Raw genomic sequence first — 13,733 nt, forward strand, 5'->3', positions numbered from 1 at the left:
CTCTGCAGTAACCCACCAGAGCCAGGAGGAGGACCCAGGATTGGCTCCTCTTTAAAGAAAGGGACCGTGCCACTAGAACTCCGGTTTGAGATTTTCATCATATATGTTCACTCATCTGTTCAGTGTGGTTCTGAAATATTTTCAGATATTAGCTCATCAGATTTCCTGTCCACCCCCAGACAGCCCTACTTACCTCCTCTCCTCCCCGTCATTTGAGCCAGGGAGGATGCTCAGATCTATGTTCAAATCACTTTTTATTCTTTAGAGCCAGTTGTTTTTACTGCATCACTTGACAAACACTTCCACAAAAGATCTAGTTTTTTTTTAAAGATATTTATTTATTTGTTTATTTGGGAGAGACAGTGCATGAGCAAGAGAGCATGAGTGGGCAGAAAGGCAGAGGGAGAGGGAGAAGCAGACTCCCCTCTGAGCAGGAAGCCCCACGCAGGACTCAATCCTTGGACCCCAGGTTGGCGACCTGAGCCGAAGGCAGATGCTTAACCAACCGAGCCACCCAGGTGCTCCAAAAGAGCCATTTGATGATTAAGGAGCTAATCTAAACTTCAAGCCATCTGAATAAGTATTAACGTGGGTCTCAAATCATTTATCAAAGCAATAAAGACCTGTTTATAACCCAAAGTTAATTTTCAGGAAGTACCAATGCTGAGCTAATCCTAGGTTTTCAGATATGGACAACGAACACAGTGGGGCGTAATCAGCTTGCCGTGTCTTCATTGCTTTTTTCCTCCATTTCCACATCTTCTACGATAAATATATGTTACTTCTGAAAAGAGAAAAGAAATATATGTTACAGGACACCTGGGGGGCTCAGCAGTTAAGCGTCTGCCTTTGGCTCAGAGCGTGATCCTGGAGTCCCCAGATGGAGTCCCACATCGGGCTCCCTGCATGGAGCCGGCTTCTCCCTCTCCCTATGTCTCTGTCTCTCTCATGAATAAATAAATAAAATCATTTAAAAAAAGAAATATATGTTACTTCTGAAAAGAGAAAATTTCATTTGAATCTGGGCAAGTGGGGTGGAAGTTTATGGAAAGGACAAAAGGAAAGCTTAAAATTTATCCTGTTTACTTTTAAAATTTAAACTTTAGGGATGCCTGGGTGGCTCAATGGTTGAGCATCTGCCTTTGGCTCAGGGCGTGATCCCGGGGTCCTGGGATCGAGTCCCACATTAGGCTCCCCTAAGGGAGCCTACTTCTCCCTCTGCCTATGTCTCTGCCTCTCTCTCTCTCTCTCTCTCTCTCTCTCTCATGAATAAATAAATAAATAAATAAAATCTTTAAAATTGAAATTTAATTGAAAATTGAAATCGTATCTCCTTGCACCATGCAAGATTTACTGGCTTTCTGGGGATACAGGAGGAAGTGTGGTTCAGAAAGGATGCTCAAATGGCCAGATTGTGGCTCTAAGATTCTGAGGTGATGTCATTAGTGACATCATAGTGGCACTTGGTCCAGCTCTCCTATGATAGTTTGGAACAACTACTGTTTGATGAAGGTGAAACTACGGAAAATAAATGTTACCATATAAAACTGCAGGCACCTGAGCTTTGGTGACCTAAAAATGGTGATTTCATATGATTCAACCATCAACTTGGTGAATTTAACTATTTCCCTAGATGATGTTCATTGGGTTGGTTTAAACATATTTTCTCTCAGCCACTGAAGTTAAAAGAGCTTAGGCTTAGCCTGTTATCTCACATGTCAACATCCCCCCAGAAATGACAAGGGCCAGTGATCGCACTCAGCTGCACGTTAGGAGTAGTTTCGTAAAAGCACCAACCCTGTTGGCCCCTGAAAACAAAGAATCTCTGGAGACTGGGGCTTGGACAGCAGGTCTTTTGTTGTCGTTGTTATCAACTTTATTAAGGTATAATTGGCAGACAGCAAACTGTTCGTTTTTAAAGTGCTCAGCTGGAGAAGTTTGACAAATGTGTTCACTTGTGGGACCATCACAACACTCAAGGTAAGGAACCTATCACCCCAGAAGCCTCCTTGTGCCCCTTTGTCATCTGTCCCTTCTGCTAGTCCTACTCACTGTATCCTCAGGGAATCCCTGATCTTCTATCACTGTAGATCTGTGTATGGTTTCCAAAATTTTATACACATAGAATGATGCATTGTGTATGCATTTTGTCTGCCTTCTCCCACTCACTCAGCAGAAGTTGTTTGTGTTATTGTATGTATAAATAAATTGCTTTTTCTTATTGCTGTGTAGCAGTCCACTGCATGGATATACCAGTTTATTTATCCACTCATGTGTTGGATATTTGGGTTATCACCACTCTTTGGCTGTTAACAAGTCAAGCCATCATGACCATTCAAGCACAAGTCTCAGTGTGGACATGTGCTTTAATTTCTGTTGGGTAAATACCCAGAAATCAAATATCTGGGTCACCTGGTAGGTATGTTTAACTTTGTAAGAAACTGTCAAGCTGGGACACCTGGGTGGCTCAGCAGTTGAGCGCCTACCTTGGGCTCAGGGCATGATCCTGGGATCCAGGATTGAGTCCCGCTTTGGGCTCCCTGTGGGAAGCCTGCTTTTCCCTCTGCTTATGTCTCTGCCTCTCTCTCTGTGTCTCTCATGAATAAATAAATAAAATCTTAAAAAAAAAATCAAGCTGCTTTCCAAAGTGTGTGTTTCACAATATGTTCCCATGAGCAGGATACAAGAGTTCCAGTTTCTTCACATCCTTGCCAATCCTGAGTATGGCGGTCTTCGTGATTTTAGTTCTCTTCATGGGTAGGTAGTGGTATCCCACTCTGGATTAGATTTGCATTTCCCTAAAGGCTTATGCTGTTGAGCAGCTATTCAAATCTTTGCACAGGTGGTGGTATCTTAGAAAAGCACCCCCCCCCCCAACCCCCAGATGGTTCTACTGTGCAGCAATGGTTGACAGCCACCAAGACTCCTCCATTACTGTGATGCCCAGCCTGTCTCCCTCCTGGTGAGGGTAGTAACGGGTTTATGGAGAGGGTGAATCCTCATCCAGAGTCCTGAGGACCTTTCTTGGGCTAACTTCAGCACAGATCCTTTGAGGGTTTTAAGTGTGGATTCCACAAAGATTCTTTTTTTTTTCTCTAAGATTTATTTATTTGAGAGAGAGAGGTGGGGCAAGGGGCAGAGGGAGAGGGAGAGGGAGAGAGAGTATCTCAAGCAGACTGCATAGACGCCCAGCACAGAGCCCAACATGGGGCTCGATCTCATGACCCTGAGATCATGACCTGAGCCAAAATCAAGAGTTGGACGCTTAGGTGACAGAGCCCCCCAGGCGCCTCTCCCCTGAGATTCTTTAAGGGGACTCTGCAGTGAGGGTTCCAACACAAGCCTTTCCCCCTGATAGGCATTTGGAGGCTGTGTGCTCTGGGTCAGCTCTGGGCTTGAGTTCATGAGGACTGCAGCTCTGTCCTAGACCTGCCCAGAGGAGAAGCTGAGGCCTGCAGTGTGTGGAAGTGGGTCCAGTTGGAGGAAGAAGGAGAGGGACTGTGGGGTCAGCTTCTCATCCCTGCCCCTCCTGACACAAGGCTCAGGATGTGAAGCTAAGCTGCCTGTTATGGGTTCAATTGTTCCCCCCAAAAAGATATATTGAAGTCCTAGCCCCTAGGACCTCAGAATAGGACCCTTAGTTCTTTGCGGATGTGATTATTTGAGATGAGAGGAGTCCACAGCAACCCCGGGCTGAAGGACTGTGTGCAAACAGGCCCCTTAGGGACCCACCTTGTAGTATCCATAAGCCCAGCTGACCAAGGGCTCTATACACCCCGACACAGGTACCTGTACCTCCTCCCTTCCCCAATAGCTACAGCCCCCACCACCCCTCCGGGTGGATGGCCTCTGCCCTGCTGCCCTAGTGCCCTACTGCCCTGTCCACGCTGCCTGCCCTGCTGCCCTGCCCACTGCTCACTGCACTGTCCTCAGTAAACTTTTATCTCCATCATGCTGCCTCAGCTGAGTTCTTCCACCACCATCCCGCCAGCCCCCTGGATGTCCCACAGAGAATGAGGAAGACGGGGAGTGTCAGTCACCAGCCAGGGAGTGCCAAGGAGTGCCAGCCACAGCAGAGCCCAGACAGGCAAGGAGTGAGTCTCCTGGGGTCTCTGAGGAGCTGAGCCCTACAGACCCCTTGATCTCACACCTCCAGCCTCCAGAGCCCTGGGCAGACAAACTTCTCTGTCATTTCAGGTCACCACCCTGTGGCCCTTCACCAGGGCAGCCTGAGGACACACAGCCATGGCCTCAGGCCTCGTGGCTCCAGCCTGGGGCGCAGGCCTAGGTCAATGGGCTCCTGGACCCTGGATGAGGAGGGTGTGGGCCAGAAGAGTCTGGGCCCAGGTGGCTCCTTCCAGGCTGATGCCTCACTAGCCTTCTCTTTATAAGGCTTCATTGTTTCCAGAACTGGTTTAAATACAAGGTACGGTTTCAAACATCAACCATTATTTAAAACATAACGAAGCAAAAATAAAAAATACTTTAGATTGCATTACCCAGAAAGAAACTGGTGTTACTTAGTGTACTAGAAAGATCTTTCCAGATATTTCCTGAGTGCATGCCAATACGTTTGCAGGAAGTCTTAGAGGCAGCGCCCACCCCCACCCTCACCAGCCGCCTTAGTGGTACTGGGGTGTGAGTGTTGCGTTATTTGGCTACGTTGTTAGAATGAGCGTCCTTGTGTATATTTCTTTTGATTCTGTGGGAATAAGCCCTCAAATACCGGGAAGTGGGATTGCCTAACCTCTGCCCCATTTTCATTGTTTTCTATAAAATTGCAAAACCAATGCATGCTCATTTTTTTAAATCAAATATTGCATAAGGAGGCAAAGTAAAAATGAAACCCATTCCATGCTATTCCCAGGGGTGATTCCTGTAAACAGTGGAGAAGAGTTTTAATGAAGCAAGTTTGGATTTCAATCTTTGTTCTCCGGACACCTGGGCAGCTCAGCGGTTGAGCATCTGCCTTCGGCTCAGGGTGTGATCCCAGGATCCTGGATCGAGCCCCACATCCCGCTCTTTGCAGGAAGTCTGCTTCTCCCTCTGCCTATGTCTCTGACTCTCTCTCTCTCTCTCTCTCTCTCTCTCTGTGCCTCTCAGGAATAAGTAAATAAAATCTTAAAAACAAAATCTTTTTTCTCTCTCACTAAATCTGTGACCACGGGAAGGCTCTTACTGTGTTTAGTGCTCAATTTCCTCATCCAAGATGAAGCTCGTGCCTGCTCTCCTCTTCTCATGGGGTTTAGGACATCTAAATAAAATATATGTGAAATGAAGATTCATAAAAAAGTATGTGCCACAGGTCACGATGGGCATCGACGACTATAGAAGATCTGAAACCTTCATAGCACCCCTTCCAGAGAGAAGACAATTGGTTTGAAAATAAACAACAAATGGAGGTTAGAGAACCCCTGTGACTGTATGTTTGTACTGAATTCCTCCCAGATTAAGGAGGAAGGTTGGTGGAAGCAGCAGTTAGCAGCACAGAACTGAAGGTCAGCGAGCAGGGAGCGAGATCCCCTGGGGGGTGATGCCCCAGGGGCCAGACCCTGAGGGGAGTCAGACTTTCCCCAGCCTTGATTTAAAAGGAAGAAATACTAAACAGAACTAATATAAGAGTTTATTTTTAGGGGCACCTGGCGGGCTCAGTCAGTAAAGTGTTCAACTCTTGGGGCAGCCCCAGTGGCGCAGCGGTTTGGCGCCGCCTGCAGCCTGGGGTGTGATCCTGGAGACCCCGGGATCAAGTCCCACGTCGGGCTCCCTGCTTGGAGCCTGCTTCTCCCTCTGCCTGTGTCTCTGCCTGTCTCTATGAATAAATAAATAAATAAATCTTTAAAAAAAAAGTGTTCAACTTTTGATTTCAGGGTTGTCAGTCCAAGCCCCACACTGGGTGCAGTGCTTACTAAGAAAAAAAATGTAATAATTGATCAATAAAAATGCCTGCTTCAATACAACCTGGATAGGGATCCCTGGGTAGCTCAGTGGTTTAGCGCCTGCCTTTGGCTCAGGGCATGATACTGGGGACCTGGGATTGAGTCCCACATCAGGCTTCCTGCAGGGAGCCTGCTTCTCCCTCTGCCTGTGTCTCTGCCTCTCTCTCTCTGTGTGTCTCATGGATAAATAGAACATGAAAGACTCCTAACTCTGGGAAACGAACTAGGGGTGGTGGAAGGGGAGGTGGGCGGGGGGTGGGGGTGACTGGGTGATGGGCACTGAGGTGGGCTCTTGATGGGATGAGCACTGGATGTTATTCTATACGTTGGCAAATTGAACACCAATAAAAAATAAATTTATAAAAAATATTTTCAAAATTATTTATTTATTTATTTTAAAAGATTTTATTTATTTATCCATGAGACACACACACACACACACACACACACACACAGAGGCAGAGACATAGGCAGCAGAAGAAGCAGTTTCCTTGCAGGGAGCCCAATGTGGAACTTGATCCTGGGACCCCAGAATCACACCCTGAACCGAAGACAGACACTCAACCATTGAGCCACCCAGGTGCTCCCAACAAAGTCTATTTAAATAAAGCACAAGGAAATATCAAAATAACAAAACTTGATTAAAAAAAAAAAGAAGAAGAAACAAGGATGAACAAAATCAAAACCACTTGGGAAAACAGCTGGAGAAAGGCAGTGCTGCGAAACCACATGAGAACCATCTCCTCCTCTCTGGTTGGCATAGATGGGATCCTGCACTTGAGTCAGGAAGGTTGGCTCTTGCCCCGGGTCTGGAGGTAACCTACAGAGGACGGTTCCATTCTGCTTGATGATTTTGTAAGTGATGTAATCCTGGCCTCTAAGCTGTGAGACAGACTTCTGAGAACAGGTTCTCTGCTCTGAGAGAGATGCCAGTGGGTGTAGGCCAGCCAGTACGCGACCCCCAGAGCTGCAGAAGCCTTGGGAGCCTGAGGATATCTTGCCGGAACAGAGCCTACACATTGAGAAGGGCAGGGTGGAGAGATGGAGAGAACCCGAGTCTTCACGATGCTGTATGGGCTGACACTAGATGGCCCAGTGGGGTGAGCAATGGTCCAGTTTTCTTCGGGCTCTTTGAGTTATACCAGAGCTCCCCAGCTCTGCACTCGGCATTGTACCAAGGGTTGTACATCTCCTGTTTGCTCTCCTCCTCACAATGATTTTTTTCTTAAACTTTTTATTTTGAGATGGTTGTGGATTCACATGTAGTTGAGAGGAGTAATACAGAAAAATCCTATATACTCTTTGCCCAATTTTCCCCAATGGTGACATCATATGAGACTACAGTGAGACATCACAACCAAGATAGTGATGCTGAGACAGTCAAGTATAGGATACTCCCTTCCTTGCCCTTGGACAGATACCCCACCTCCGATCCTCCCAACCCTCCTGAACCCCTGGCGACCGCTGATCTGTCCTCCATCAGTGGCTATCATCAAGCTACTTTAAGCAGGTTACAGAAATGAAATCCATAGCATGTAACCTTTTGGGATTGGTTTTTTCCACCCCCAGGTTAATTTCCTGGAGACTCATCTAGGTTGTTGCCCGTATCAACAATGTAACTCTCTTTACTACTGATTGTTATTCTGTGGTGTGGATGGGTTGGGATTTGTGTGTCCATTCCCTTGCCAAAGCACATCCAGCTCTTTCTCACTTTTGGCCACTAGGACTAAGGCTGATATGAACGTCCGTGTGCAGACAATCATTTCATTTCCCGATAAGGGACTCTGAATGCAGCTGTTGAAATGAGGTAGCTGCAGAGTTAGGCAGGTTAGTCTTCATTTCTTTGCTGAGAAGGCCTACACTCATGGGAAAAATTAAAGTATCAACAGTAAGTGAACCATGTCTGCTTTTTCTCGGGTGAATCGGTGTTTTGCAAATTTGATTGGAGAAGGCAGAGGAAGACTGTTATCCACCAAAGATAACAGATACAGGGGCTGGTTGAGCAGAGGGGCTTAGATCCTACGGCGGATGAGCCTGCACATCCTAAGCACAGAGGATATCCGTGGCATGAGGTCACCTGGCTTCTGATCAGGGGATATCATCTAGCCATTCTTCAGGTGGAGAAAAACATCAATTAAAGAAAGAAGAGGGTATTTTTCAAAAAGAGAGTCAGAGAGATACTGGTTTGAATATCATTTGGGACTTGCTCTATATAAATTTTTGATTACTTTCAACCCCCAACCACATTACTGCTCCTCTTAGAGGACACTAAAATGGTTATTTTATTTTTTTAAAGATTTTATTTATTCACTGGACAAAGAGAGAGACAGACACGCAGGGGGGAGGGGCAGAGGGGGAAACAGACTCCCCACTGAGCAAGAAGCCTGATGTGGGGCTTGAACCCAGGACTCTGGGATTATGACCTAAGCCGAAGGCAGATGCTTAACGCACTGAGTCACCCAAGTGCCCCTAATATGTTATTTTAAAGTAACAAAGGAGGGACACCTGGGTGGCTCAGTGGTTGAGTGCCTTTGGCTCAGGGTTGTGATCCCAGAGTCTCAGGATCGAGTCCCACATCAGGCTTCTTGCAGGAAGCCTGCTTCTCCCTCTGCCTATGTCTCTGCCTCCCTCTCTCTGTGTCTGTCATGAATAAATACATAAAATCTTTTTTTAAAAAAGTAACAAAGGAAACATAAGCAAGTGTATTACTAGATCAAATATATGTTTTTTGACAAAAATTTCAAAAGTTATTTAACTTCATCTTTTGGTGATAAAAACTCTGTGATCCAAAAAGTTTAGGGTGGCTCTCCCAAATGCTTAAGACTATTGCTTAGGACTAGAACTTTTATATCCAGACTCAAGCTAATATTTTTTCCTTTGTGTTATGATTATATGAGATGTTTTTATTAAAAATGTGGGCCTTCTAAAATCTTTCACTGAGATTAGCACTATTAAGAAGAGCCAATTGGAGGCACCTGGGTGGCTCAGTTGGTTAAGCATCTGCCTACAGCTCAGGTCATGATCGCAGGGTCCTGGGATTGAGCCCCACATCGGGCTCCATGCTCAGTGAGGAGTTTGTTTCTCCTTCTGCCTTTCGCTCTCTTTCTCAAATAAATAAGTAAATAAATAAATAAATAAGTAAATAAGTAAATAAATAAATAAATAAATAAATAAATAAAATCTTTAAAAAAAAGAGAGAGAGAGGAGTCAATCACTTCCCTTATTTGTGGCTGATACCTAATACAGAAGTGCTCTCAGATGCACTTCCTCTTAGCCTCACCTTCTGAACAGGGATCAGTAAGGTGGATTTCATGATCTCAGATTCAGTGCAGTGTGCCTCCGTTTGTTGAATACAGAGAGAAAGGATGGAGAAATAGTCTCTTGAGTTATATGTAGGAGAAAGTAAGAATACCCAATTAAAAAAAAAAAGAATACCCAATACAGGGCCATCTGCAAATGTGACAAATATGAGAAGTTCATTCATCATTTGAGTTTTTGATAAAGATTTTGTTCACCAGCCCCATCAAACTGACCTACGAGAAGAGGTTGTGGTGAAATTACAGGGTGAAGTACAACATTGGACAATGGCCTCTCCCGGGGTCACCATGGCAACCCTCCCACTGATGCTGTGCCAGAGGACAGAGGAGAGTGTTCTCTGCCCTGGCTAAGCAAATCAATAGCAGTATCAACATTTCAATTGATTATTTTTTTAAAAGATTTTATTTATTTGACAGAGAGAGAGAGCACAAGCAGGGGGAATGGCAGGCAGATGGAGAAGAAGAAGCAGACTCCCCACTGAACAGGGAGCCCGACATGGGACTTGATCAGAGGACCCTGGGATCATGACCTGAGCTGAAGGCAGATGCTTAATTGACTGAGCCACCCAGGCGCCCCCTTGTGTTTTTAAGAAAGACACTGAACCGGGATCCCTGGGTGGCACAGTGGTTTGGTGCCTGCCTTTGGCCCAGGGTGCGATCCTGGAGATCTGGGATCAAGTCCCACGTTGGGCTCCCGGTGCATGGAGCCTGCTTCTCTCTCTGACTCTCTCTCTCTCTCTCTCTCTCTGTGTGACTATCATTAAAAAAAAAAAAAAAAAAAAAAAAAACACTGAATCATAGCAATCTAAAATTTAAAACAGATGACTTAATTTTTATGGACATGATAGAAACCTTTATGCTTCTGCATTTCAAACAAGCCCCCAGAGAAGCCAAACCTACCTGAGCCTGACTGTCTTTTTCTTAAGTCTGAAAATAAAGATTTGCTGATCCTGGAAAAACATTTTACTTTTCCTTCTGGCTATATCCCTTAATCATATTCCTCTTCGTTGCAAAGCTAAAAATAATAGGTAAGATATCACAAGAGATAGTTTTCAAAAGGAAGGATGATCTACCAGTTACCACTGGGTGTGCTAAGCAGCTGCTCCCACTACGGTAATTAATAGGAATGCAAATCCCTTGTCAGTGTTCTATTAATTGCGGTCCCCTCTGCTCACTAAAAAAATTGGATTATTTCAGCTTTAATGATTTTTCAGATTTTGTGGGTGAATGTTAAAAAATGTACTTACAGGTCTTCTGTAATATTATCCAATGTGCTGTTTCACCTTTGGACCAGTGAAAGATCTGGGTTCCAATTGTTCTCTCTTGGATCTATTTCTGAGCCTGGCTAATGAGGACAGCAGCCTGCAGGCCAGGAGCCCAGGAAGGACAGCTGGAATGTGAAGGTCACCCCTCAACTTTGCCAGAGAGATGGGCCAAACGTGTTCTATTTCAGAGGTGATGTTTGGAAACGAAGTGGGTGCCGCATCTCAGACTGCTTACCTTTCCCTCCTTGTGGTATTGGCTTTGGAGGAACAATCATAATAATGCCATGAAGCAGGTCAGTGTCCAGTGACCCCCACACTCTCTCCCTTCCTCCCCACCTCTAGGCTGGGGCAGTGCCAACGCCCACTTCACAGCTCCACAGCTGAGTAGGGAATAGTCCTGTTAATTGATCTGCACAACTTCTCTAAGTTTGCACAGATCTCCCCTCCCCCGCCCCCCTCAGGAGAAGGAACTCGCATCCTGCATGCAGTGGGAAGGATTATACCTGAGTATCAGAGATGGCTCTGACTAGGGCCCCTAGATGAGCCACTGAAATGTAAATACTTAAATAGGTTTGCATTTAAAATATAAAAACGGGGGCACCTGGGTGGCTCAGGGGCTGAGCGTCTGCCTTTGGCTCAGGTCCTGATCCCCAGGTCCTGGGATCCAGTCCCACATTGGGCTCCCCATGGGGAGCTCCCTACAGGGAGCCTGCTTCTCCCTCTGCCTCTCTCTCTCTCTCTGTATCTCTCATGAATAAATAAAATCTTCAAAAGTATAAAAAAGGGTAAGATGAAAATAAATGAAATAAAATAAAAATTCATGAATTCATATTGGTAATAAATAACTTGGTGGTTAACAAATTTTAAAATTCTGAATAAAATAAAAATTTATCAATTTTTGCTGAGTAAAATTAAAATTCAGGAGTTCATACTGGTGAAAGATAACCTGTTGGCTACCACCTTAGCAAGTGATGGAAGTTAATGAAGTTAATGTCACCAAAACCTGGGCAAACTGACACTGCTTATACAGAAGATCCCAAGTAATCTCAAAGTGTCTGCTAGAACAAATGAGTGAGTTTGGCATGGTCAAAGGATATAATGTCTATATATGCAAATCAATCCTATTGCCATATATGAGGAATGAACAATTACAAATTAAGAAAATAACATTTATAATAGGAAAATAAAAAGCCTAATTGAAGTAGGTTGACAGATTCTAAATCACAAATGTGGTGGCGATTGATGTAGGAAATGTTAGAGTCCAGGAGAAATGGTCAAGAAAGGGGCAGCCCCGGTGGCACAGCGGTTTAGCGCTGCCTTCAGTCTAGGGCGTGATCCTGGAGACCCTGGATGAGGTCTCCCTGCATGGTGCCTGCTTCTCCCTCTGCCTGTGTCTCTGCCCCCCTCTCTCTCTGTGTATCTCTCGTGAATAAATATCTTAAAAAAAAAAAAATGGTCAAGAAAGAATTCTTGAGACATCTGTGGTGCAAAAAGCTGGTTTTATTACAGCATGGGGACAGGACCCATGGGCAGAAAGAGCTACAAGGGGATCATGAGGGTGACTGATTCCGTACTCTTAAGTTGGAGGGGGTAAGGGAGAGCACAAGCCTCCAAGGCATTGTATTTTGGAAACACGGTTTCCAGGACCCAAGGGGACTAGCTCGTGTTAGAAGGCCATTCACTGCTATCTAGCAAAGCCTCAGTCATGAGACCCTTCAGATGTGTGTCACTGGGCTGTGTCTGGAGGGTGATCGCTGACATCTATCTCAGGGGGAGTAGAGATAAAGGAAGTTTCCAAAGGAATTTCTGTAAGTTAAGGTAGACTCACAGGGTCCTGAAAGATTGGGCTTGCCCTGAGCAAAGTGTCAACATGAGGCAGCTGAGCTCCTAGATGAAGGTCATTCTGCCTGTTTCAAGGACCTCTCAGTGGTCTGGAAGTAGTAAGGAAGTTTAATGTTTCTTTTGCCTTTGTTTCCCACATCAGTGATTACATGATTATATACCTTTGTTCAAACTCATGGAAGTGCACACTTAATCAGTGAATTGTTATGTAAATTATGCCTCAGTAAAGAGAGAGAGAGAGAGTACCTACCATGTGCCACGTTCCATGCTCTGAGCATATGGTACAGAACAAAACAGACATTTTCCATTGGAGCTAATCTCTATAGTCACGGTGATATAGATGACAACGAATAAATAAATGAGAGAAGACGTCACATAGTGAAAAGTCCTAAGGAGAAAAAAAAGGCCGGAAGTGGGAGAGAAGGGGTGTGGATCTGTTCAGGAATGGCTTGGCACTGATAAAGCTCATGCTGCAGGTGTGTGCCACTTCACTGTCAGGAGGAGCAGGGACATGTTGGGCTGGTTATGCGAAGGGCAAAGAAGTTGGAGTTGAGAGAGAAGGAGCAGTGACAGGAGACTGAGGTGCACGGGCCACAGGGGTGCTGGAAGGCTCCAATACAGAAAGTCTCTGGAGGGCTCAGGGTGATGAAGGAACAGCAGGCGAGCTGAGGACCCAGGACGAGCTGACACCCTAGGCCCCTGCCCCTCCTGGGTGGGGTGCATGTGACGGTCCTGAGACTCTGCAGGTCGCCCTAAGGCTGAGGGAAGGGAAGACAAAGGGTTAACTTATAGAGATCACAGTCCTGGCAAGACAGGAGATTCCCTGTTGACCAGTGTCTCAGTGATTTATAAGAAACAAGCATTCTTAACAACAGCCTAACTTCCAGAAGGAGACTCCCAACTGTCTTCATGCTAATGCTTTACTAGAGGGAAAGACAACCTTAACTGGGCAATGGCAAGGCCTCAAAGATCCCGCTGGTCCTCTTGAGCACCGAGTTCTTTCCCTGACCTCCCGCAGCTCCCAGTATACAATCAGCCGCCCACCCCCCTGTCTTAATGGAACCACCATCTGGCACCAGAGATGTCTCAGGAATTTTCTCTTGGTGGTGGGCTCTGGACCCGAAACTGCCTCAGGAGTGACAGGATCTTTCTGTGTCTGTAGGAAGCAGGGAGGTGCATTCAGAAGGTGCTGGTGAGTCGTGTCCTCCGAGACAGGTGTGGGTCCGCACTCCCAGAACTTGTCAGTGTCACCACATGCGGAAGTAGGGTCCTTGCAGATGACCAAGTCAGGGTAAGGGAATCGGGGGCGGTACCGCTGCTGGGCACAGGCTCGTGGCAAGAACGCCCTGCGAGGACGCCGAGGCACCGCAGGG

General features: G+C 45.9%; 1 protein-coding gene and 1 long non-coding RNA gene across 3 annotated transcripts in view; one reads left to right on the forward strand and one right to left on the reverse strand.

Moving 5' to 3' along the window:
* Positions 1–3,959: 3,959 nt before the first annotated feature.
* Positions 3,960–5,297, forward strand: LOC140599221 (uncharacterized). The gene is made up of 3 exons (XR_012001907.1): positions 3,960–4,094; positions 4,198–4,426; positions 4,868–5,297. It is a non-coding gene; the product is annotated as an uncharacterized lncRNA (long non-coding RNA).
* A 6,703-nt stretch (positions 5,298–12,000) lies between these two features.
* Positions 12,001–13,733, reverse strand: part of CARS2 (cysteinyl-tRNA synthetase 2, mitochondrial) — a 69,638-nt gene continuing 67,905 nt past the window's right edge. For both annotated transcript variants that reach the window (XR_012002058.1, XR_012002059.1), the window contains one exon: positions 12,001–13,118. The gene's annotated coding sequence lies outside the window, so the exon portion shown is untranslated. The remainder of the gene's footprint in view (positions 13,119–13,733) is intronic.

The sequence above is a fragment of the Vulpes vulpes genome, chromosome 6 (genome assembly GCF_048418805.1).
Source record: "Vulpes vulpes isolate BD-2025 chromosome 6, VulVul3, whole genome shotgun sequence".
Classification (NCBI taxonomy): domain Eukaryota; kingdom Metazoa; phylum Chordata; class Mammalia; order Carnivora; family Canidae; genus Vulpes; species Vulpes vulpes.